The sequence below is a fragment of the Pleurodeles waltl genome, unplaced genomic scaffold (assembly GCF_031143425.1).
Source record: "Pleurodeles waltl isolate 20211129_DDA unplaced genomic scaffold, aPleWal1.hap1.20221129 scaffold_67, whole genome shotgun sequence".
Lineage (NCBI taxonomy): Eukaryota > Metazoa > Chordata > Amphibia > Caudata > Salamandridae > Pleurodeles > Pleurodeles waltl.
Genome location: NW_027150384.1, coordinates 96964 through 123834, shown reverse-complemented (window position 1 = coordinate 123834; position 26871 = coordinate 96964). Strand labels below are relative to the sequence as shown.

At 44.4% G+C, this 26871-nt stretch overlaps 6 non-coding genes across 6 annotated transcripts; all 6 read right to left on the bottom strand.

Annotated features, from left to right (window-relative positions):
- Nucleotides 1-3182: 3182 nt before the first annotated feature.
- TRNAY-GUA (transfer RNA tyrosine (anticodon GUA)) lies at nt 3183-3268 on the bottom strand. Its single transcript is given in 2 exon segments — nt 3183-3218; nt 3232-3268. It is a non-coding gene; the product is annotated as a tRNA-Tyr (tRNA).
- Nucleotides 3269-9878: 6610 nt separating this feature from the next.
- TRNAD-GUC (transfer RNA aspartic acid (anticodon GUC)) lies at nt 9879-9950 on the bottom strand. Its single transcript has one exon. It is a non-coding gene; the product is annotated as a tRNA-Asp (tRNA).
- A 363-nt stretch (nt 9951-10313) lies between these two features.
- TRNAY-GUA (transfer RNA tyrosine (anticodon GUA)) lies at nt 10314-10399 on the bottom strand. The gene is given in 2 exon segments: nt 10314-10349; nt 10363-10399. It is a non-coding gene; the product is annotated as a tRNA-Tyr (tRNA).
- A 6615-nt stretch (nt 10400-17014) lies between these two features.
- On the bottom strand, nt 17015-17086 carry TRNAD-GUC (transfer RNA aspartic acid (anticodon GUC)). The gene has a single exon. It is a non-coding gene; the product is annotated as a tRNA-Asp (tRNA).
- Nucleotides 17087-24143: 7057 nt separating this feature from the next.
- On the bottom strand, nt 24144-24215 carry TRNAD-GUC (transfer RNA aspartic acid (anticodon GUC)). The gene has a single exon. It is a non-coding gene; the product is annotated as a tRNA-Asp (tRNA).
- A 363-nt stretch (nt 24216-24578) lies between these two features.
- Nucleotides 24579-24664, bottom strand: TRNAY-GUA (transfer RNA tyrosine (anticodon GUA)). The gene is given in 2 exon segments: nt 24579-24614; nt 24628-24664. It is a non-coding gene; the product is annotated as a tRNA-Tyr (tRNA).
- Between the last annotated feature and the right edge of the window lie 2207 nt (nt 24665-26871).

The following is a 26871-nucleotide window of genomic DNA, read 5'->3' as shown; positions in this document are numbered from 1 at the left end:
TGATGAGTGACTATAAAATATATCATTTGTTAAGATACCAAGGTATAAATGCATCTGGTTAACATTTCATAAAAGCAGTTTATATCTAACAAGTGTAATATCACTCACAAAGGCACCATAATGTTGTGGTCTTTTAATGCATCACATTTACATGGGTATAGTTTTTCACACAATATATGAAGGTAAATGCTGTCCTTCTCTTCTACCAAAGAAAGCATAAAGGCACAGCCATGTTATGCTCTGTCACACCCATTGCTGTGAAACATCTGGTGGAGCCCTGGGGGTGCATCTGTAACGTAATGGGTATTTGTAAGGCACGCAATCACCTGCAAGGGTTTCCTGGCGCTGAGCAGGCGTGTGTGTGTGTAGCCCTGTCTAAGGTAGGTTGGTTTATTAAAAACGCAGGTCTTCAACTTCTTGCAGAATTGAAGAAGAGAATAAAATGCTCTTGTGTGAAATGGGAGTCCATTCCATGCTTTAGGAGTGATGCAACAGAACACCCATCCTCCTGATCTGGTTCTCTGTATGTATGGGATGTGTGTGAGTAGGAGCCCTGAGTAGATGGAAGTCTCTTGGTGGTTGTGGAAAGAGAAGCAACTGGTCAAGTAGGTGGGGCCTACGTTGTGTTGTGCCTTGAATGTGTATGTAAGGTGTTTGAAATTAGTTCATTTCTGTTTCGGGAGACAGTGGAGCTCTCTGAGGTATGGTGAGATGTGAATTCAGAGCGGGAGGTTGAGGATGAGTCTGGGTGCCAACTTCCAGGTAGTTTTCTAGTGAGTTATCTGATGTTTCAAGCATAGAGAGCATCCCCGTGGCCCAACTTGCTGCTAACTTGGTCATGAGTGGCAGTTTTCTAGTGTTGCTGGCTGTGGATTCTAATGATGAGTATTGTCTGCTTTCAAGCCCTGCAGGAGGGTTGCCACTTTTTCAGAGAAGAATTCTAAATATTTCTGTCTAGACTCAGGTTACGGAAGGTCCGGGAGATTGTATTTAAATAGTAGTTTGTGGAAAGTTGCACTCCACTCTTTCGGACCTTCATACAAGGAGTAAAACTTTCCTCTTAGCAGTGAACTTACAGCCTGTGATAGTATTCTCTCAGTTCTGAGACTCACACTGAGTAGGGCTTTGAGAAACTTGTTCCAATAAAGAAAATAAAGACGGACTGAAGGGGGCTCAGAAAGAAATGAGGGGTGAAGAAAGAAAGAAGCTGGAATGTGGATGGAAATAGATTGATGTTGTTAAAGTAATGTTTTATTTTACCAAGTTTGAGAGGGTTTAAAGTTTGACTACTCAGCACTGAAGGTAATGGATATCAAACAAAAAGTCACTGTGGAAACCTGGGATCTTTAGAGCTTCAGTCTAACGTCCTAGCCAAGAGCCCATGGAGGGGCTCTGTTGTTTTGGAGAGCTCACAGGTATCTTTACAGGTGTCCAGGTCTCTCATCACCTCCCCCCTTAGTCTGAAAGAAGCCTCGCCGGGGGTCGCTGCTCTCTTTACAGCAGTGTGGACCAGACATCACCACACAGGCTTAAACCTACGCTTTCGCCGACTGACCAAGATATACAAAAAGCCAGAATAAAACACCAGACATGGAAGACACACTGCATTCATGGAGACCACGAAGAAAGAGATACTGCACATTAAATAGATTTACATTAAATAGATGGAGAATACTTGACGGAGACACAAACTATTAAAACAAGCATTTGCAATGCAACGGGTCTCGCGTTTGCTCATGTTACAGCTGATCGCGTTGTAAACTCCTAACCCGACTTTTCACCTATCGGGCAAAAGTGCATTTATGTACATAACCCGAAAAAGTGAAGTTAATTATGTAAAGTGCTCGACTTCTGCCAAGCGAGATCGCGCTCGTGAATGAGAGAAAAAGAAGTCCATGAGCCCGATGGAAAACAGCGAGCCTCGCATGTTTTCTGTACTTGGTCGCTGCGCTGGAGGAGGGCGAGCCACCGGAAAAGGCATGACCTATGCGTGCCTTCGACTAATGAAAGCAAGCGGATTTTATTAGGCAAGCCCACGTACCAATAAAAAACACTGACGTGACGTTGACAGGGCTCCGAGCCCTTTTCTAAACACTAAAGCGTCTCGCTGCGATACGCATGCGCGAGCGCATGCAACGCAGGCTCGACCCTAAAAACATGAATAACCAATACACTACCCGGAAGCCTACGTTTCTTCGTTACTACAACTTGCATTCACTCCAATTTCAGAAAAGTACGTTCGTTATTAAAAAAGATACAGTTTGGTTCTAATTGTTTGTATAGATGATATATAGTTTTAGTTGAAAATCAGAGGCGCAACTAGAAAAAGTAATAGTGATGAAGCTTATAATACATTTGAAATTAACCATGACGCGATTACGTGGAATTGATAATCAAGCAAAACAGCCAGTACCAATTGTTCACCACATAGTACTTTGTTTTTCTGTAAATATTAAACATTCGCTGTCGACTAAGTGGTCCATAACTTAAAATCAAAATGTACAAATGTGTTCCCAAAACTTGATTCCTTCATGTTGAAAGCTTTCTCTGTTGGATTTCCAAGCCTGCCAGCGCTCTGCTAGAGGCGCCTCGGTGTTGGTATTTATTACAATTCTATATGCTGCCACTGATCATATTATACAGTGCACTTCATATACATTAAATCGCAATACTTCTAAAATGTCGAGATTGTAAACGAAACAAATAACAAAATGTATTTCTAAAGTGTAAACATGGTTAAGTCATAAACATAGTCTCCCCGTCGGGACCCCGGTCTCCCGCGTGACAGGCGGGGATACTGACCACTATACTAACGAGGAACTGATGACTCCCTGGTACCTGACCTCCTACTGATTGTTCTACCTGTCCCCCTGCTGGGGGCGCTGCACCCACATAAATGTCAGTGTTGACCCCGCCTGTGCCAGGAAGGAGCCGGTCTCTGTGTATCACTGATTTACAGCTTCCTCTGCACAGACTCCTCCTTTTCTCTCTCTGACAGTCACTGGGATCAGCGGCTGCACCTCCGTCCATTTCTGCTCTGGCTAAATTCACTTCTTGGTGCCATCTGAGAAAAATGGGGGAGACAAAAACAATTGTCAAGCTCTAGCGTCGTTGCTTCAAAACATGGCGTATTTTAATTTCAGAATGTGAAAAGAAATATGTAGAGCAAATACGAAAAAAAATCCTTCGAGCCGGATTTGAACCAGCGACCTAAGGATATCAGCTTCACCACTACAGTCCTCCGCTCTACCAACTGAGCTATCGAAGGGACGGAAGCATCATGTGACTGCAGCCTTCAGGTTATGTACCTGCCAGCAGTGGGGCCCATGGTGATCATGTGTATGTGTGCTGGGCATTTAAAGACCGAGGTCACATATCAAGCTGTGTCTTCAGGATGCATGCTGTTTATTTTCAGATGCCTATCTCATTCTCCAGCATCACAAACCTACAATCAGCATCATTTCATCTACCACCGGAGTACTTTTTGGAAACTCATCGCACAATAACTACAAAGGGTGACTCTGCATTTTAATTGGCAAGGCGTGCTTTTCCTCTTCATTTGCGTACTCTGGAAAACACATGCCGCTTTAGCAATGCACATTTTCAGTGCTTTTCTAATATCTCAATATTTCAGCAGCAAGCATGGGGGAGGGCTTTCTGTTGAAGTCAGTCATACAGCCATTGTCTTTCCATCTTGATTACCTTTACTTAGAATTCAAAACAATAAATGTGTCTTGTCGCAGACGCACAAAGTGATTTCTCAGCATTCTCAATGGTTTATTAAAAATAATGGGAACTAACTTTCTTGAGAAAAGTACAGCTCAGGAAATAAAATGGCAAAACCATCACAACAAGTATGTCGGCCAATGAACTCAGCTGGAATGCTGAAAGTTGTGTAGATTCTTAAACTTTGGAAAGCTTGGCGCTCAGTGTAAGAATGATAGGGAGTGTGCGGTGAGGATGCAGGCATGTTGCCCCCCCCTGTGATTGGTGAAGGCGTGAACAATGACAATATTAACACTTACCAGTTTTACATAAAAAACCTTGCTCTAGTGCAAGGGTGCCCAACATAAGTCCAGTAGAGTCGGATCCATGCCGGATTTGCAGGATATCCACAAGATATATATATGATTGCCAGAAATGAACAACAGTTACATATTAAGCTCGTCCGAGGTCACCTTGAAAACCTGGCATGGACGGCCCCGCCTCCCACTGCAATGGAAACCATTCTCTAACACACAGGATGGGGGGAGTGATACTGCTTCCTACCTGGCCTCGTGCAGGAAGGAAGCCAGAGACAGTGTCTGTTAAACTCACTACAAACAGTGGCAACTTGGAACGATTTCACATTTAAGGCTGCACCCAACATTGTCTGCAGCTTGCCAGGCTGTGAGCAGGCCCAGGGTTTGCACAGACTTGAACAGATCCAGCTCTGCTTAAGAGGCTCAGCACTGGTTCTGTAAAGTGTCCATCCCTGGCCAGCCACAGTGCACGTGAGGAGCTGCTCATCCGGTTCTGTGCTCTTGTGCAACAAAAGGAAAGTAAAGTGACCTGATTTCTAAAGTGTTTGCTATTTCCATATGTCACCTTCATAGCACCGTAAATAACCAGTATTCATAGCAGCCACTTTATATACCTTGTGAGGGAAAAGCGTTGAGCCCACTCGGCTCGGATTTAAGAATGTGACCTGTAAGTCATGCTCAGGTACCAGCAGGGGGCACTTTACTAGTGAGCCATCTTGGAGGCTGCCCATGACTGACTCTGCCCTAGCCCACCCCACCTTTTTGAGACAAGCATCTGTTGTGAAAACTCCTCGTCCCCCCCTGGCTCCCAGCAAAGGCCTGACAGCCATCATCTCACCCCTGGAAGCACCTAGAAACTCTGCTGCTAGGCGCTCTCGAGCACAGTGTCAGTCCCACGGCTGCCTGCGTGTCTTTGACTTCTTCAGGCATCCCTCGCGCTTCCACATAAAGTGTAGCTCGTGACACGCATCACCAGAAGGGAGATTATGGTTGGGGCATAGAAGCTAGACCCCAGGCGCTACATTACATACCCTGCACTGATGCTACAGCAATTGGGCATCGTCATTTGAACGTATTTGCCCTGGTTAGTCAGCGCAAATGTCTTTTTATTTAGCACGTTGATATGCCACAAATGTCATCACAAAACAGGATCAGTACAAGTGTAACATATGCATCCCAGAAATGCAGAAGCGTTGGTTCAACACTGCAATGTATGTAATCCCCCCCCCCCCCGGACTGAAAAATGCACTTAAGGAGCAAACACTTTTTTTTTAGCTCAAATCACTCAGCTGTGTTTTTATAAAACATTACTGGTTTCTTGACAGCAGTGTGAATGATGACCCGAATTGCAGTCTGAACAGGGCCTGGCTATTGTTGGCAGCTCTTTCATGGCAGTACCACAATGGCTCCAGATGACAAACAAGCCTTGGTAAAGCTAATAGATCTTGCCTATGTGGGATCTATTGGTTTTGTGAATGTTTTTTTAGCCACATTGTACTGCAGCTCTGGCTTCAGTGCAGCATGGATGAATGTAAAAAAAAGCACTATGAAGTGATCAATGCTGGCTGTGTCATATACAGCTTTTTTCCTTTACTTTCAGCCATGTTGCAGCATGGCTAAATCACTGGCAAAACCAGTAGCTATCACATAGGCGATACCTATTGGCTTTGCCAATGCTTGTGTTCCTTGCCATTAATAACCTGACATCTGAAAAACATCAGGACTTTTACAAGGAGACGTGCACACTACAGGATACTGTCATTTCACTACTAACGCACCTCATGCTTGTCAATGGAAGGTTCCATGGTGTAATGGTTAGCACTCTGGACTTTGAGTCCAGCGATCTGAGTTTGAATCTCGGTAGAACCTGCTGTAGTTTTAATAATTTAACATTCATTTCTTTAGTTTTGTATTATTTTAAAATTTTCAGTCCCGTACTAATTACAAGCGAGCTAATATCTTTTGCACAGTTTACATCATCTATGCGTTGCTTATCTTGTTTATTTGAAATATGTTACTATATGGATGATATCAATTAAAATTGTAGCACAGAAGTATCGCTCGTCATATATATTAATAATGCAGAACAAGTTAGGTGGTCATAGATATTAATAATAATGCAGAACAAGGTAGATGGAAGTGTTAAAAGTGTTTCCGCCCAGTTTCAAACCCGCGACCTTTCACGGGGGCAGCGAACGTGATAACCACTACACTACAGAAACTCGCGGGAGCTGATGTCGCATGTACATTATACTGAGAATTATAAAGGGGTGGGGCATTGGGGGTGACGAGCAGTGAGGGGAGTGCACTGTGCACTCCCCTCAGTGCACATGTGTGTTTGGCCGGCCATCTGGGGCACACTGCTGCCGGGCTGGAGAGAGCAGGCACAGGCTCCCAGTCTGTCTGGGAGCACCGTGGCTGGGCACTCCCAGCCAATCCTAACGCTTCTCTGAGCAGCGTCAGGATTGGCCGCAGGGCAGGCTGGGAGCCTGCTGCTGACGGAGGAGCAGCGGTGCGACGGAGCAGGTAAGTTTTTAGTTTTTTAACTTTTTAATATTGTTAATATTCTCCTTGCCTCCCCACACCCCGCTCTCCACCCCACCTCTGGTAACCCCTGTGAGTCGCGACTGCCACTTAGTCAAGGAGAGTTATCTTTCCCTTAGAGTCCACTCTAGTCAAGGGGGCAAAAAGATTCTGAATCTCTGCCTAACTGAACAACACTTTAATCACCCCAGAGCCTTCCAGTAGCTGACATCACACCCAAAGAAACAATTACTAACAAGACACCATTGTGAATTATGTCCAATTCACTTTTATCCTCTTCTGAACACATCTGCTCCACCTTGGATTACATCCATGCCCAGGAATATAGTAAGGGAGCCGTTCTTGTAGCTCCTTGTTACCAAGTTTCGTCCTTGGCAACCCAACTCTCTCTTCCTTACCTATCACCTGCAGACGAAAGAAAAATAGCGCACAAACAAAGCAAGTTTCATGTTGAAATTAAACATAGGAATTGGCAGACCTTAACTCCAGCTTGAACAATGGAATGGAAGCACATTTTAGTTATGTTTTTACAAATGCAATTGTCTTAAACACAGTAAATGATGAGTGACTATAAAATATATCATTTGTTAAGATACCAAGGTATAAATGCATCTGGTTAACATTTCATAAAAGCAGTTTATATCTAACAAGTGTAATATCACTCACAAAGGCACCATAATGTTGTGGTCTTTTAATGCATCACATTTACATGGGTATAGTTTTTCACACAATATATGAAGGTAAATGCTGTCCTTCTCTTCTACCAAAGAAAGCATAAAGGCACAGCCATGTTATGCTCTGTCACACCCATTGCTGTGAAACATCTGGTGGAGCCCTGGGGGTGCATCTGTAACGTAATGGGTATTTGTAAGGCACGCAATCACCTGCAAGGGTTTCCTGGCGCTGAGCAGGCGTGTGTGTGTGTAGCCCTGTCTAAGGTAGGTTGGTTTATTAAAAACGCAGGTCTTCAACTTCTTGCAGAATTGAAGAAGAGAATAAAATGCTCTTGTGTGAAATGGGAGTCCATTCCATGCTTTAGGAGTGATGCAACAGAACACCCATCCTCCTGATCTGGTTCTCTGTATGTATGGGATGTGTGTGAGTAGGAGCCCTGAGTAGATGGAAGTCTCTTGGTGGTTGTGGAAAGAGAAGCAACTGGTCAAGTAGGTGGGGCCTACGTTGTGTTGTGCCTTGAATGTGTATGTAAGGTGTTTGAAATTAGTTCATTTCTGTTTCGGGAGACAGTGGAGCTCTCTGAGGTATGGTGAGATGTGAATTCAGAGCGGGAGGTTGAGGATGAGTCTGGGTGCCAACTTCCAGGTAGTTTTCTAGTGAGTTATCTGATGTTTCAAGCATAGAGAGCATCCCCGTGGCCCAACTTGCTGCTAACTTGGTCATGAGTGGCAGTTTTCTAGTGTTGCTGGCTGTGGATTCTAATGATGAGTATTGTCTGCTTTCAAGCCCTGCAGGAGGGTTGCCACTTTTTCAGAGAAGAATTCTAAATATTTCTGTCTAGACTCAGGTTACGGAAGGTCCGGGAGATTGTATTTAAATAGTAGTTTGTGGAAAGTTGCACTCCACTCTTTCGGACCTTCATACAAGGAGTAAAACTTTCCTCTTAGCAGTGAACTTACAGCCTGTGATAGTATTCTCTCAGTTCTGAGACTCACACTGAGTAGGGCTTTGAGAAACTTGTTCCAATAAAGAAAATAAAGACGGACTGAAGGGGGCTCAGAAAGAAATGAGGGGTGAAGAAAGAAAGAAGCTGGAATGTGGAGGGAAATAGATTGATGTTGTTAAAGTAATGTTTTATTTTACCAAGTTTGAGAGGGTTTAAAGTTTGACTACTCAGCACTGAAGGTAATGGATATCAAACAAAAAGTCACTGTGGAAACCTGGGATCTTTAGAGCTTCAGTCTAACGTCCTAGCCAAGAGCCCATGGAGGGGCTCTGTTGTTTTGGAGAGCTCACAGGTATCTTTACAGGTGTCCAGGTCTCTCATCACCTCCCCCCTTAGTCTGAAAGAAGCCTCGCCGGGGGTCGCTGCTCTCTTTACAGCAGTGTGGACCAGACATCACCACACAGGCTTAAACCTACGCTTTCGCCGACTGACCAAGATATACAAAAAGCCAGAATAAAACACCAGACATGGAAGACACACTGCATTCATGGAGACCACGAAGAAAGAGATACTGCACATTAAATAGATTTACATTAAATAGATGGAGAATACTTGACGGAGACACAAACTATTAAAACAAGCATTTGCAATGCAACGGGTCTCGCGTTTGCTCATGTTACAGCTGATCGCGTTGTAAACTCCTAACCCGACTTTTCACCTATCGGGCAAAAGTGCATTTATGTACATAACCCGAAAAAGTGAAGTTAATTATGTAAAGTGCTCGACTTCTGCCAAGCGAGATCGCGCTCGTGAATGAGAGAAAAAGAAGTCCATGAGCCCGATGGAAAACAGCGAGCCTCGCATGTTTTCTGTACTTGGTCGCTGCGCTGGAGGAGGGCGAGCCACCGGAAAAGGCATGACCTATGCGTGCCTTCGACTAATGAAAGCAAGCGGATTTTATTAGGCAAGCCCACGTACCAATAAAAAACACTGACGTGACGTTGACAGGGCTCCGAGCCCTTTTCTAAACACTAAAGCGTCTCGCTGCGATACGCATGCGCGAGCGCATGCAACGCAGGCTCGACCCTACAAACATGAATAACCAATACACTACCCGGAAGCCTACGTTTCTTCGTTACTACAACTTGCATTCACTCCAATTTCAGAAAAGTACGTTCGTTATTAAAAAAGATACAGTTTGGTTCTAATTGTTTGTATAGATGATATATAGTTTTAGTTGAAAATCAGAGGCGCAACTAGAAAAAGTAATAGTGATGAAGCTTATAATACATTTGAAATTAACCATGACGCGATTACGTGGAATTGATAATCAAGCAAAACAGCCAGTACCAATTGTTCACCACATAGTACTTTGTTTTTCTGTAAATATTAAACATTCGCTGTCGACTAAGTGGTCCATAACTTAAAATCAAAATGTACAAATGTGTTCCCAAAACTTGATTCCTTCATGTTGAAAGCTTTCTCTGTTGGATTTCCAAGCCTTCCAGCGCTCTGCTAGAGGCGCCTCGGTGTTGGTATTTATTACAATTCTATATGCTGCCACTGATCATATTATACAGTGCACTTCATATACATTAAATCGCAATACTTCTAAAATGTCGAGATTGTAAACGAAACAAATAAAAAAATGTATTTCTAAAGTGTAAACATGGTTAAGTCATAAACATAGTCTCCCCGTCGGGGAATTGAACCCCGGTCTCCCGCGTGACAGGCGGGGATACTGACCACTATACTAACGAGGAACTGATGACTCCCTTGTACCTGACCTCCTACTGATTGTTCTACCTGTCCCCCTGCTGGGGGCGCTGCACCCACAGAAATGTCAGTGTTGACCCCATCTGTGCAAGGAAAGAGCCGCTCTCTTTGTATCACTGATTTACAGCTTCCTCTGCACAGACTCCTCCTTTTCTCTCTCTGACAGTCACTGGGATCAGCGGCTGCACCTCCGTCCATTTCTGCTCTGGCTAAATTCACTTCTTGGTGCCATCTGAGAAAAATGGGGGAGACAAAAACAATTGTCAAGCTCTAGCGTCGTTGCTTCAAAACATGGCGTATTTTAATTTCAGAATGTGAAAAGAAATATGAAGAGCAAATACGAAAAAAAATCCTTCGAGCCGGATTTGAACCAGCGACCTAAGGATATCAGCTTCACCACTACAGTCCTCCGCTCTACCAACTGAGCTATCGAAGGGACGGAAGCAGCATGTGACTGCAGCCTTCAGGTTATGTACCTGCCAGCAGTGGGGCCCATGGTGATCATGTGTATGTTTGCTGGGCATTTAAAGACCGAGGTCACATATCAAGCTGTGTCTTCAGGATGCATGCTGTTTATTTTCAGATGCCTATCTCATTCTCCAACAGCACAAACCTACAATCAGCATCATTTCATCTACCACCTGAGTACTTTTTGGAAACTCATCGCAGAATAACTACAAAGGGTGACTCTGCATTTTAATCGGCAAGGCGTGCTTTTCCTCTTCATTTGCGTACTCTGGAAAACACATGCCGCTTTAGCAATGCACATTTTCAGTGCTTTTCTAATATCTGAATATTTCAGCAGCAAGCATGGGGGAGGGCTTTCTGTTGAAGTCAGTCATACAGCCATTGTCTTTCCATCTTGATTACCTTTACTTAGAATTCAAAAAAATAAATGTGTCTTGTCGCAGACGCACAAAGTGATTTCTCAGCATTCTCAATGGTTTATTAAAAATAACAGGAACTAACTTTCTTGAGAAAAGTACAGCTCAGGAAATAAAATGGCAAAACCATCACAACAAGTATGTCGGCCAATGAACTCAGCTGGAATGCTGAAAGTTGTGTAGATTCTTAAACTTTGGAAAGCTTGGCGCTCAGTGTAAGAATGATAGGGAGTGTGCGGTGAGGATGCAGGCATGTTGCCCCCCCCTGTGATTGGTGAAGGCGTGAACAATGACAATATTAACACTTACCAGTTTTACATAAAAAACCTTGCTCTAGTGTAAGGGTGCCCAACATAAGTCCAGTAGAGTCGGATCCATGCCGGATTTGCAGGATATCCACAAGATATATATATGATTGCCAGAAATGAACAACAGTTACATATTAAGCTCGTCCGAGGTCACCTTGAAAACCTGGCATGGACGGCCCCGCCTCCCACTGCAATGGAAACCATTCTCTAACACACAGGATGGGGGGAGTGATACTGCTTCCTACCTGGCCTCGTGCAGGAAGGAAGCCAGAGACAGTGTCTGTTAAACTCACTACAAACAGTGGCAACTTGGAACGATTTCACATTTAAGGCTGCACCCAACATTGTCTGCAGCTTGCCAGGCTGTGAGCAGGCCCAGGGTTTGCACAGACTTGAACAGATCCAGCTCTGCTTAAGAGGCTCAGCACTGGTTCTGTAAAGTGTCCATCCCTGGCCAGCCACAGTGCACGTGAGGAGCTGCTCATCCGGTTCTGTGCTCTTGTGCAACAAAAGGAAAGTAAAGTGACCTGATTTCTAAAGTGTTTGCTATTTCCATATGTCACCTTCATAGCACCGTAAATAACCAGTATTCATAGCAGCCACTTTATATACCTTGTGAGGGAAAAGCGTTGAGCCCACTCGGCTCGGATTTAAGAATGTGACCTGTAAGTCATGCTCAGGTACCAGCAGGGGGCACTTTACTAGTGAGCCATCTTGGAGGCTGCCCATGACTGACTCTGCCCTAGCCCACCCCACCTTTTTGAGACAAGCATCTGTTGTGAAAACTCCTCGTCCCCCCCTGGCTCCCAGCAAAGGCCTGACAGCCATCATCTCACCCCTGGAAGCACCTAGAAACTCTGCTGCTAGGCGCTCTCGAGCACAGTGTCAGTCCCACGGCTGCCTGCGTGTCTTTGACTTCTTCAGGCATCCCTCGCGCTTCCACATAAAGTGTAGCTCGTGACACGCATCACCAGAAGGGAGATTATGGTTGGGGCATAGAAGCTAGACCCCAGGCGCTACATTACATACCCTGCACTGATGCTACAGCAATTGGGCATCGTCATTTGAACGTATTTGCCCTGGTTAGTCAGCGCAAATGTCTTTTTATTTAGCACGTTGATATGCCACAAATGTCATCACAAAACAGGATCAGTACAAGTGTAACATATGCATCCCAGAAATGCAGAAGCGTTGGTTCAACACTGCAATGTATGTAATCCCCCCCCCCCCCCCCCCGGACTGAAAAATGCACTTAAGGAGCAAACACTTTTTTTTTAGCTCAAATCACTCAGCTGTGTTTTTATAAAACATTACTGGTTTCTTGACAGCAGTGTGAATGATGACCCGAATTGCAGTCTGAACAGGGCCTGGCTATTGTTGGCAGCTCTTTCATGGCAGTACCACAATGGCTCCAGATGACAAACAAGCCTTGGTAAAGCTAATAGATCTTGCCTATGTGGGATCTATTGGTTTTGTGAATGTTTTTTTAGCCACATTGTACAGCAGCTCTGGCTTCAGTGCAGCATGGATGAATGTAAAAAAAAGCACTATGAAGTGATCAATGCTGGCTGTGTCATATACAGCTTTTTTCCTTTACTTTCAGCCATGTTGCAGCATGGCTAAATCACTGGCAAAACCAGTAGCTATCACATAGGCGATACCTATTGGCTTTGCCAATGCTTGTGTTCCTTGCCATTAATAACCTGACATCTGAAAAACATCAGGACTTTTACAAGGAGACGTGCACACTACAGGATACTGTCATTTCACTACTAACGCACCTCATGCTTGTCAATGGAAGGTTCCATGGTGTAATGGTTAGCTCTCTGGACTTTGAGTCCAGCGATCTGAGTTTGAATCTCGGTAGAACCTGCTGTAGTTTTAATAATTTAACATTCATTTCTTTAGTTTTGTATTATTTTAAAATTTTCAGTCCCGTACTAATTACAAGCGAGCTAATATCTTTTGCACAGTTTACATCATCTATGCGTTGCTTATCTTGTTTATTTGAAATATGTTACTATATGGATGATATCAATTAAAATTGTAGCACAGAAGTATCGCTCGTCATATATATTAATAATGCAGAACAAGTTAGGTGGTCATAGATATTAATAATAATGCAGAACAAGGTAGATGGAAGTGTTAAAAGTGTTTCCGCCCAGTTTCAAACCCGCGACCTTTCACGGGGGCAGCGAACGTGATAACCACTACACTACAGAAACTCGCGGGAGCTGATGTCGCATGTACATTATACTGAGAATTATAAAGGGGTGGGGCATTGGGGGTGACGAGCAGTGAGGGGAGTGCACTGTGCACTCCCCTCAGTGCACATGTGTGTTTGGCCGGCCATCTGGGGCACACTGCTGCCGGGCTGGAGAGAGCAGGCACAGGCTCCCAGTCTGTCTGGGAGCGCCGTGGCTGGGCACTCCCAGCCAATCCTAACGCTTCTCTGAGCAGCGTCAGGATTGGCCGCAGGGCAGGCTGGGAGCCTGCTGCTGACGGAGGAGCAGCGGTGCGACGGAGCAGGTAAGTTTTTAGTTTTTTAACTTTTTAATATTGTTAATATTCTCCTTGCCTCCCCACACCCCGCTCTCCACCCCACCTCTGGTAACCCCTGTGAGTCGCGACTGCCACTTAGTCAAGGAGAGTTATCTTTCCCTTAGAGTCCACTCTAGTCAAGGGGGCAAAAAGATTCTGAATCTCTGCCTAACTGAACAACACTTTAATCACCCCAGAGCCTTCCAGTAGCTGACATCACACCCAAAGAAACAATTACTAACAAGACGCCATTGTGAATTATGTCCAATTCACTTTTATCCTCTTCTGAACACATCTGCTCCACCTTGGATTACATCCATGCCCAGGAATATAGTAAGGGAGCCGTTCTTGTAGCTCCTTGTTACCAAGTTTCGTCCTTGGCAACCCAACTCTCTCTTCCTTACCTATCACCTGCAGACGAAAGAAAAATAGCGCACAAACAAAGCAAGTTTCATGTTGAAATTAAACATAGGAATTGGCAGACCTTAACTCCAGCTTGAACAATGGAATGGAAGCACATTTTAGTTATGTTTTTACAAATGCAATTGTCTTAAACACAGTAAATGATGAGTGACTATAAAATATATCATTTGTTAAGATACCAAGGTATAAATGCATCTGGTTAACATTTCATAAAAGCAGTTTATATCTAACAAGTGTAATATCACTCTCAAAGGCACCATAATGTTGTGGTCTTTTAATGCATCACATTTACATGGGTATAGTTTTTCACACAATATATGAAGGTAAATGCTGTCCTTCTCTTCTACCAAAGAAAGCATAAAGGCACAGCCATGTTATGCTCTGTCACACCCATTGCTGTGAAACATCTGGTGGAGCCCTGGGGGTGCATCTGTAACGTAATGGGTATTTGTAAGGCACGCAATCACCTGCAAGGGTTTCCTGGCGCTGAGCAGGCGTGTGTGTGTGTAGCCCTGTCTAAGGTAGGTTGGTTTATTAAAAACGCAGGTCTTCAACTTCTTGCAGAATTGAAGAAGAGAATAAAATGCTCTTGTGTGAAATGGGAGTCCATTCCATGCTTTAGGAGTGATGCAACAGAACACCCATCCTCCTGATCTGGTTCTCTGTATGTATGGGATGTGTGTGAGTAGGAGCCCTGAGTAGATGGAAGTCTCTTGGTGGTTGTGGAAAGAGAAGCAACTGGTCAAGTAGGTGGGGCCTACGTTGTGTTGTGCCTTGAATGTGTATGTAAGGTGTTTGAAATTAGTTCATTTCTGTTTCGGGAGACAGTGGAGCTCTCTGAGGTATGGTGAGATGTGAATTCAGAGCGGGAGGTTGAGGATGAGTCTGGGTGCCAACTTCCAGGTAGTTTTCTAGTGAGTTATCTGATGTTTCAAGCATAGAGAGCATCCCCGTGGCCCAACTTGCTGCTAACTTGGTCATGAGTGGCAGTTTTCTAGTGTTGCTGGCTGTGGATTCTAATGATGAGTATTGTCTGCTTTCAAGCCCTGCAGGAGGGTTGCCACTTTTTCAGAGAAGAATTCTAAATATTTCTGTCTAGACTCAGGTTACGGAAGGTCCGGGAGATTGTATTTAAATAGTAGTTTGTGGAAAGTTGCACTCCACTCTTTCGGACCTTCATACAAGGAGTAAAACTTTCCTCTTAGCAGTGAACTTACAGCCTGTGATAGTATTCTCTCAGTTCTGAGACTCACACTGAGTAGGGCTTTGAGAAACTTGTTCCAATAAAGAAAATAAAGACGGACTGAAGGGGGCTCAGAAAGAAATGAGGGGTGAAGAAAGAAAGAAGCTGGAATGTGGAGGGAAATAGATTGATGTTGTTAAAGTAATGTTTTATTTTACCAAGTTTGAGAGGGTTTAAAGTTTGACTACTCAGCACTGAAGGTAATGGATATCAAACAAAAAGTCACTGTGGAAACCTGGGATCTTTAGAGCTTCAGTCTAACGTCCTAGCCAAGAGCCCATGGAGGGGCTCTGTTGTTTTGGAGAGCTCACAGGTATCTTTACAGGTGTCCAGGTCTCTCATCACCTCCCCCCTTAGTCTGAAAGAAGCCTCGCCGGGGGTCGCTGCTCTCTTTACAGCAGTGTGGACCAGACATCACCACACAGGCTTAAACCTACGCTTTCGCCGACTGACCAAGATATACAAAAAGCCAGAATAAAACACCAGACATGGAAGACACACTGCATTCATGGAGACCACGAAGAAAGAGATACTGCACATTAAATAGATTTACATTAAATAGATGGAGAATACTTGACGGAGACACAAACTATTAAAACAAGCATTTGCAATGCAATGGGTCTCGCGTTTGCTCATGTTACAGCTGATCGCGTTGTAAACTCCTAACCCGACTTTTCACCTATCGGGCAAAAGTGCATTTATGTACATAACCCGAAAAAGTGAAGTTAATTATGTAAAGTGCTCGACTTCTGCCAAGCGAGATCGCGCTCGTGAATGAGAGAAAAAGAAGTCCATGAGCCCGATGGAAAACAGCGAGCCTCGCATGTTTTCTGTACTTGGTCGCTGCGCTGGAGGAGGGCGAGCCACCGGAAAAGGCATGACCTATGCGTGCCTTCGACTAATGAAAGCAAGCGGATTTTATTAGGCAAGCCCACGTACCAATAAAAAACACTGACGTGACGTTGACAGGGCTCCGAGCCCTTTTCTAAACACTAAAGCGTCTCGCTGCGATACGCATGCGCGAGCGCATGCAACGCAGGCTCGACCCTAAAAACATGAATAACCAATACACTACCCGGAAGCCTACGTTTCTTCGTTACTACAACTTGCATTCACTCCAATTTCAGAAAAGTACGTTCGTTATTAAAAAAGATACAGTTTGGTTCTAATTGTTTGTATAGATGATATATAGTTTTAGTTGAAAATCAGAGGCGCAACTAGAAAAAGTAATAGTGATGAAGCTTATAATACATTTGAAATTAACCATGACGCGATTACGTGGAATTGATAATCAAGCAAAACAGCCAGTACCAATTGTTCACCACATAGTACTTTGTTTTTCTGTAAATATTAAACATTCGCTGTCGACTAAGTGGTCCATAACTTAAAATCAAAATGTACAAATGTGTTCCCAAAACTTGATTCCTTCATGTTGAAAGCTTTCTCTGTTGGATTTCCAAGCCTTCCAGCGCTCTGCTAGAGGCGCCTCGGTGTTGGTATTTATTACAATTCTATATGCTGCCACTGATCATATTATACAGTGCACTTCATATACATTAAATCGCAATACTTCTAAAATGTCGAGATTGTAAACGAAACAAATAACAAAATGTATTTCTAAAGTGTAAACATGGTTAAGTCATAAACATAGTCTCCCCGTCGGGGAATTGAACCCCGGTCTCCCGCGTGACAGGCGGGGATACTGACCACTATACTAACGAGGAACTGATGACTCCCTGGTACCTGACCTCCTACTGATTGTTCTACCTGTCCCCCTGCTGGGGGCGCTGCACCCACATAAATGTCAGTGTTGACCCCGCCTGTGCCAGGAAGGAGCCGGTCTCTGTGTATCACTGATTTACAGCTTCCTCTGCACAGACTCCTCCTTTTCTCTCTCTGACGGTCACTGGGATCAGCGGCTGCACCTCCGTCCATTTCTGCTCTGGCTAAATTCACTTCTTGGTGCCATCTGAGAAAAATGGGGGAGACAAAAACAATTGTCAAGCTCTAGCGTCCTTGCTTCAAAAAATGGCGTATTTTAATTTCAGAATGTGAAAAGAAATATGAAGAGCAAATACGAAAAAAAATCCTTCGAGCCGGATTTGAACCAGCGACCTAAGGATATCAGCTTCACCACTACAGTCCTCCGCTCTACCAACTGAGCTATCAAAGGGATGGAAGCATCATGTGACTGCAGCCTTCGGGATATGTACCTGCCAGCAGTGGGGCCCATGGTGATCATGTGTATGTGTGCTGGGCATTTAAAGACCGAGGTCACATATCAAGCTGTGTCTTCAGGATGCATGCTGTTTATTTTCAGATGCCTATCTCATTCTCCAACAGCACAAACCTACAATCAGCATCATTTCATCTACCACCTGAGTACTTTTTGGAAACTCATCGCAGAATAACTACAAAGGGTGACTCGCCATTTTAATTGGCAAGGCGTGCTTTTCCTCTTCATTTGCGTACTCTGGAAAACACATGCCGCTTTAGCAATGCACATTTTCAGTGCTTTTCTAATATCTGAATATTTCAGCAGCAAGCATGGGGGAGGGCTTTCTGTTGAAGTCAGTCATACAGCCATTGTCTTTCCATCTTGATTACCTTTACTTAGAATTCAAAAAAATAAATGTGTCTTGTCGCAGACGCACAAAGTGATTTCTCAGCATTCTCAATGGTTTATTAAAAATAATGGGAACTAACTTTCTTGAGAAAAGTACAGCTCAGGAAATAAAATGGCAAAACCATCACAACAAGTATGTCGGCCAATGAACTCAGCTGGAATGCTGAAAGTTGTGTAGATTCTTAAACTTTGGAAAGCTTGGCGCTCAGTGTAAGAATGATAGGGAGTGTGCGGTGAGGATGCAGGCATGTTGCCCCCCCTGTGATTGGTGAAGGCGTGAACATTGACAATATTAACACTTACCAGTTTTACATAAAAAACCTTGCTCTAGTGCAAGGGTGCCCAACATAAGTCCAGTAGAGTCGGATCCATGCCGGATTTGCAGGATATCCACAAGATATATATATGATTGCCAGAAATGAACAACAGTTACATATTAAGCTCGTCCGAGGTCACCTTGAAAACCTGGCATGGACGGCCCCGCCTCCCACTGCAATGGAAACCATTCTCTAACACACAGGATGGGGGGAGTGATACTGCTTCCTACCTGGCCTCGTGCAGGAAGGAAGCCAGAGACAGTGTCTGTTAAACTCACTACAAACAGTGGCAACTTGGAACGATTTCACATTTAAGGCTGCACCCAACATTGTCTGCAGCTTGCCAGGCTGTGAGCAGGCCCAGGGTTTGCACAGACTTGAACAGATCCAGCTCTGCTTAAGAGGCTCAGCACTGGTTCTGTAAAGTGTCCATCCCTGGCCAGCCACAGTGCACGTGAGGAGCTGCTCATCCGGTTCTGTGCTCTTGTGCAACAAAAGGAAAGTAAAGTGACCTGATTTCTAAAGTGTTTGCTATTTCCATATGTCACCTTCATAGCACCGTAAATAACCAGTATTCATAGCAGCCACTTTATATACCTTGTGAGGGAAAAGCGTTGAGCCCACTCGGTTCGGATTTAAGAATGTGACCTGTAAGTCATGCTCAGGTACCAGCAGGGGGCACTTTACTAGTGAGCCATCTTGGAGGCTGCCCATGACTGACTCTGCCCTAGCCCACCCCACCTTTTTGAGACAAGCATCTGTTGTGAAAACTCCTCGTCCCCCCCTGGCTCCCAGCAAAGGCCTGACAGCCATCATCTCACCCCTGGAAGCACCTAGAAACTCTGCTGCTAGGCGCTCTCGAGCACAGTGTCAGTCCCACGGCTGCCTGCGTTTCTTTGACTTCTTCAGGTAGCCCTCGCGCTTCCACATAAAGTGTAGCTCGTGACGCGCATCACCAGAAGGGAGATTATGGTTGGGGCATAGAAGCTAGACCCCAGGCGCTACATTACATACCCTGCACTGATGCTACAGCAATTGGGCATCGTCATTTGAACGTATTTGCCCTGGTTAGTCAGCGCAAATGTCTTTTTATTTAGCACGTTGATGTGCCACAAATGTCATCACAAAACAGGATCAGTACAAGTGTAACATATGCATCCCAGAAATGCAGAAGCGTTGGTTCAACACTGCAATGTATGTAATCCCCCCCCCCCCAGGACTGAAAAATGCACTTAAGGAGAAAACACTTTTTTTTTAGCTCAAATCACTCAGCTGTGTTTTTATAAAACATTACTGGTTTCTTGACAGCAGTGTGAATGATGACCCGAATTGCAGTCTGAACAGGGCGTGGCTATTGTTGGCAGCTCTTTCATGGCAGTACCACAATGGCTCCAGATGACAAACAAGCCTTGGTAAAGCTAATAGATCTTGCCTATGTGGGAGCTTTTGGTTTTGTGAATGTTTTTTTAGCCACATTGTACAGCAGCTCTGGCTTCAGTGCAGCATGGATGAATGTAAAAAAAAGCACTATGAAGTGATCAATGCTGGCTGTGTCATATACAGCTTTTTTCCTTTACTTTCAGCCATGTTGCAGCATGGCTAAATCACTGGCAAAACCAGTAGCTATCACATAGGCGATACCTATTGGCTTTGCCAATGCTTGTGTTCCTTGCCATTAATAACCTGACATCTGAAAAACATCAGGACTTTTACAAGGAGACGGCACACTACAGGATACTGTCATTTCACTACTAACTAACCTCTCGCTTGTCAATGGAAGGTTCCTTGGTGTAATGGTTAGCACGCTGGACTTTGAGTCCAGCGATCTGAGTTCGAATCTCGGTAGAACCTGCTGTAGTTTTAATAATTTAACATTCATTTCTTTAGTTTTGTATTATTTTAAAATTTTCAGTCCCGTACTAATTACAAGCGAGCTAATATCTTTTGCACAGTTTACATCATCTATGCGTTGCTTATCTTGTTTATTTGAAATATGTTACTATATGGATGATATCAATTAAAATTGTAGCACAGAAGTATCGCTCGTCATATATATTAATAATGCAGAACAAGTTAGGTGGTCATAGATATTAATAATAATGCAGAACAAGGTAGATGGAAGTGTTAAAAGTGTTTCCGCCCAGTTTCAAACCCGCGACCTTTCACGGGGGCAGCGAACGTGATAACCACTACACTACAGAAACTCGCGGGAGCTGATGTCGCCTGTACATTATACTGAGAATTATAAAGGGGTGGGGCATTGGGGGTGACGAGCAGTGAGGGGAGTGCACTGTGCACTCCCCTCAGTGCACATGTGTGTTTGGCCGGCCATCTGGGGCACACTGCTGCCGGGCTGGAGAGAGCAGGCACAGGCTCCCAGTCTGTCTGGGAGCGCCGTGGCTGGGCACTCCCAGCCAATCCTAACGCTTCTCTGAGCAGCGTCAGGATTGGCCGCAGGGCAGGCTGGGAGCCTGCTGCTGACGGAGGAGCAGCGGTGCGACGGAGCAGGTAAGTTTTTAGTTTTTTAACTTTTTAATATTGTTAATATTCTCCTTGCCTCCCCACACCCCGCTCTCCACCCCACCTCTGGTAACCACTGTGAGTCGCGACTGCCACTTAGTCAAGGAGAGTTATCTTTCCCTTAGAGTCCACTCTAGTCAAGGGGGCAAAAAGATTCTGAATCTCTGCCTAACTGAACAACACTTTAATCACCCCAGAGCCTTCCAGTAGCTGACATCACACCCAAAGAAACAATTACTAACAAGACACCATTGTGAATTATGTCCAATTCACTTTTATCCTCTTCTGAACACATCTGCTCCACCTTGGATTACATCCATGCCCAGGAATATAGTAAGGGAGCCGTTCTTGTAGCTCCTTGTTACCAAGTTTCGTCCTTGGCAACCCAACTCTCTCTTCCTTACCTATCACCTGCAGACGAAAGAAAAATAGCGCACAAACAAAGCAAGTTTCATGTTGAAATTAAACATAGGAATTGGCAGACCTTAACTCCAGCTTGAACAATGGAATGGAAGCACATTTTAGTTATGTTTTTACAAATGCAATTGTCTTAAACACAGTAAATGATGAGTGACTATAAAATATATCATTTGTTAAGATACCAAGGTATAAATGCATCTGGTTAACATTTCATAAAAGCAGTTTATATCTAACAAGTGTAATATCACTCACAAAGGCACCATAATGTTGTGGTCTTTTAATGCATCACATTTACATGGGTATAGTTTTTCACACAATATATGAAGGTAAATGCTGTCCTTCTCTTCTACCAAAGAAAGCATAAAGGCACAGCCATGTTATGCTCTGTCACACCCATTGCTGTGAAACATCTGGTGGAGCCCTGGGGGTGCATCTGTAACGTAATGGGTATTTGTAAGGCACGCAATCACCTGCAAGGGTTTCCTGGCGCTGAGCAGGCGTGTGTGTGTGTAGCCCTGTCTAAGGTAGGTTGGTTTATTAAAAACGCAGGTCTTCAACTTCTTGCAGAATTGAAGAAGAGAATAAAATGCTCTTGTGTGAAATGGGAGTCCATTCCATGCTTTAGGAGTGATGCAACAGAACACCCATCCTCCTGATCTGGTTCTCTGTATGTATGGGATGTGTGTGAGTAGGAGCCCTGAGTAGATGGAAGTCTCTTGGTGGTTGTGGAAAGAGAAGCAACTGGTCAAGTAGGTGGGGCCTACGTTGTGTTGTGCCTTGAATGTGTATGTAAGGTGTTTGAAATTAGTTCATTTCTGTTTCGGGAGACAGTGGAGCTCTCTGAGGTATGGTGAGATGTGAATTCAGAGCGGGAGGTTGAGGATGAGTCTGGGTGCCAACTTCCAGGTAGTTTTCTAGTGAGTTATCTGATGTTTCAAGCATAGAGAGCATCCCCGTGGCCCAACTTGCTGCTAACTTGGTCATGAGTGGCAGTTTTCTAGTGTTGCTGGCTGTGGATTCTAATGATGAGTATTGTCTGCTTTCAAGCCCTGCAGGAGGGTTGCCACTTTTTCAGAGAAGAATTCTAAATATTTCTGTCTAGACTCAGGTTACGGAAGGTCCGGGAGATTGTATTTAAATAGTAGTTTGTGGAAAGTTGCACTCCACTCTTTCGGACCTTCATACAAGGAGTAAAACTTTCCTCTTAGTAGTGAACTTACAGCCTGTGATAGTATTCTCTCAGTTCTGAGACTCACACTGAGTAGGGCTTTGAGAAACTTGTTCCAATAAAGAAAATAAAGACGGACTGAAGGGGGCTCAGAAAGAAATGAGGGGTGAAGAAAGAAAGAAGCTGGAATGTGGAGGGAAATAGATTGATGTTGTTAAAGTAATGTTTTATTTTACCAAGTTTGAGAGGGTTTAAAGTTTGACTACTCAGCACTGAAGGTAATGGATATCAAACAAAAAGTCACTGTGGAAACCTGGGATCTTTAGAGCTTCAGTCTAACGTCCTAGCCAAGAGCCCATGGAGGGGCTCTGTTGTTTTGGAGAGCTCACAGGTATCTTTACAGGTGTCCAGGTCTCTCATCACCTCCCCCCTTAGTCTGAAAGAAGCCTCGCCGGGGGTCGCTGCTCTCTTTACAGCAGTGTGGACCAGACATCACCACACAGGCTTAAACCTACGCTTTCGCCGACTGACCAAGATATACAAAAAGCCAGAATAAAACACCAGACATGGAAGACACACTGCATTCATGGAGACCACGAAGAAAGAGATACTGCACATTAAATAGATTTACATTAAATAGATGGAGAATACTTGACGGAGACACAAACTATTAAAACAAGCATTTGCAATGCAATGGGTCTCGCGTTTGCTCATGTTACAGCTGATCGCGTTGTAAACTCCTAACCCGACTTTTCACCTATCGGGCAAAAGTGCATTTATGTACATAACCCGAAAAAGTGAAGTTAATTATGTAAAGTGCTCGACTTCTGCCAAGCGAGATCGCGCTCGTGAATGAGAGAAAAAGAAGTCCATGAGCCCGATGGAAAACAGCGAGCCTCGCATGTTTTCTGTACTTGGTCGCTGCGCTGGAGGAGGGCGAGCCACCGGAAAAGGCATGACCTATGCGTGCCTTCGACTAATGAAAGCAAGCGGATTTTATTAGGCAAGCCCACGTACCAATAAAAAACACTGACGTGACGTTGACAGGGCTCCGAGCCCTTTTCTAAACACTAAAGCGTCTCGCTGCGATACGCATGCGCGAGCGCATGCAACGCAGGCTCGACCCTAAAAACATGAATAACCAATACACTACCCGGAAGCCTACGTTTCTTCGTTACTACAACTTGCATTCACTCCAATTTCAGAAAAGTACGTTCGTTATTAAAAAAGATACAGTTTGGTTCTAATTGTTTGTATAGATGATATATAGTTTTAGTTGAAAATCAGAGGCGCAACTAGAAAAAGTAATAGTGATGAAGCTTATAATACATTTGAAATTAACCATGACGCGATTACGTGGAATTGATAATCAAGCAAAACAGCCAGTACCAATTGTTCACCACATAGTACTTTGTTTTTCTGTAAATATTAAACATTCGCTGTCGACTAAGTGGTCCATAACTTAAAATCAAAATGTACAAATGTGTTCCCAAAACTTGATTCCTTCATGTTGAAAGCTTTCTCTGTTGGATTTCCAAGCCTTCCAGCGCTCTGCTAGAGGCGCCTCGGTGTTGGTATTTATTACAATTCTATATGCTGCCACTGATCATATTATACAGTGCACTTCATATACATTAAATCGCAATACTTCTAAAATGTCGAGATTGTAAACGAAACAAATAACAAAATGTATTTCTAAAGTGTAAACATGGTTAAGTCATAAACATAGTCTCCCCGTCGGGGAATTGAACCCCGGTCTCCCGCGTGACAGGCGGGGATACTGACCACTATACTAACGAGGAACTGATGACTCCATGGTACCTGACCTCCTACTGATTGTTCTACCTGTCCCCCTGCTGGGGGCGCTGCACCCACAGAAATGTCAGTGTTGACCCCATCTGTGCAAGGAAAGAGCCGCTCTCTTTGTATCACTGATTTACAGCTTCCTCTGCACAGACTCCTCCTTTTCTCTCTCTGACGGTCACTGGGATCAGCGGCTGCACCTCCGTCCATTTCTGCTCTGGCTAAATTCACTTCTTGGTGCCATCTGAGAAAAATGGGGGAGACAAAAACAATTGTCAAGCTCTAGCGTCCTTGCTTCAAAACATGGCGTATTTTAATTTCAGAATGTGAAAAGAAATATGAAGAGCAAATACGAAAAAAAATCCTTCGAGCCGGATTTGAACCAGCGACCTAAGGATATCAGCTTCACCACTACAGTCCTCCGCTCTACCAACTGAGCTATCGAAGGGATGGAAGCATCATGTGACTGCAGCCTTCGGGATATGTACCTGCCAGCAGTGGGGCCCATGGTGATCATGTGTATGTGTGCTGGGCATTTAAAGACCGAGGTCACATATCAAGCTGTGTCTTCAGGATGCATGCTGGTTATTTTCAGATGCCTATCTCATTCTCCAACAGCACAAACCTACAATCAGCATCATTTCATCTACCACCTGAGTACTTTTTGGAAACTCATCGCACAATAACTACAAAGGGTGACTCGCCATTTTAATTGGCAAGGCGTGCTTTTCCTCTTCATTTGCGTACTCTGGAAAACACATGCCGCTTTAGCAATGCACATTTTCAGTGCTTTTCTAATATCTGAATATTTCAGCAGCAAGCATGGGGGAGGGCTTTCTGTTGAAGTCAGTCATACAGCCATTGTCTTTCCATCTTGATTACCTTTACTTAGAATTCAAAAAAATAAATGTGTCTTGTCGCAGACGCACAAAGTGATTTCTCAGCATTCTCAATGGTTTATTAAAAATAATGGGAACTAACTTTCTTGAGAAAAGTACAGCTCAGGAAATAAAATGGCAAAACCATCACAACAAGTATGTCGGCCAATGAACTCAGCTGGAATGCTGAAAGTTGTGTAGATTCTTAAACTTTGGAAAGCTTGGCGCTCAGTGTAAGAATGATAGGGAGTGTGCGGTGAGGATGCAGGCATGTTGCCCCCCCTGTGATTGGTGAAGGCGTGAACAATGACAATATTAACACTTACCAGTTTTACATAAAAAACCTTGCTCTAGTGCAAGGGTGCCCAACATAAGTCCAGTAGAGTCGGATCCATGCCGGATTTGCAGGATATCCACAAGATATATATATGATTGCCAGAAATGAACAACAGTTACATATTAAGCTCGTCCGAGGTCACCTTGAAAACCTGGCATGGACGGCCCCGCCTCCCACTGCAATGGAAACCATTCTCTAACACACAGGATGGGGGGAGTGATACTGCTTCCTACCTGGCCTCGTGCAGGAAGGAAGCCAGAGACAGTGTCTGTTAAACTCACTACAAACAGTGGCAACTTGGAACGATTTCACATTTAAGGCTGCACCCAACATTGTCTGCAGCTTGCCAGGCTGTGAGCAGGCCCAGGGTTTGCACAGACTTGAACAGATCCAGCTCTGCTTAAGAGGCTCAGCACTGGTTCTGTAAAGTGTCCATCCCTGGCCAGCCACAGTGCACGTGAGGAGCTGCTCATCCGGTTCTGTGCTCTTGTGCAACAAAAGGAAAGTAAAGTGACCTGATTTCTAAAGTGTTTGCTATTTCCATATGTCACCTTCATAGCACCGTAAATAACCAGTATTCATAGCAGCCACTTTATATACCTTGTGAGGGAAAAGCGTTGAGCCCACTCGGTTCGGATTTAAGAATGTGACCTGTAAGTCATGCTCAGGTACCAGCAGGGGGCACTTTACTAGTGAGCCATCTTGGAGGCTGCCCATGACTGACTCTGCCCTAGCCCACCCCACCTTTTTGAGACAAGCATCTGTTGTGAAAACTCCTCGTCCCCCCCTGGCCACCAGCAAAGGCCTGACAGCCATCATCTCACCCCTGGAAGCACCTAGAAACTCTGCTGCTAGGCGCTCTCGAGCACAGTGTCAGTCCCACGGCTGCCTGCGTTTCTTTGACTTCTTCAGGTAGCCCTCGCGCTTCCACATAAAGTGTAGCTCGTGACGCGCATCACCAGAAGGGAGATTATGGTTGGGGCATAGAAGCTAGACCCCAGGCGCTACATTACATACCCTGCACTGATGCTACAGCAATTGGGCATCGTCATTTGAACGTATTTGCCCTGGTTAGTCAGCGCAAATGTCTTTTTATTTAGCACGTTGATATGCCACAAATGTCATCACAAAACAGGATCAGTACAAGTGTAACATATGCATCCCAGAAATGCAGAAGCGTTGGTTCAACACTGCAATGTATGTAATCCCCCCCCCCCGGACTGAAAAATGCACTTAAGGAGCAAACACTTTTTTTTTAGCTCAAATCACTCAGCTGTGTTTTTATCAAACATTACTGGTTTCTTGACAGCAGTGTGAATGATGACCCGAATTGCAGTATGAACAGGGCCTGGCTATTGTTGGCAGCTCTTTCATGGCAGTACCACAATGGCTCCAGATGACAAACAAGCCTTGGTAAAGCTAATAGATCTTGCCTATGTG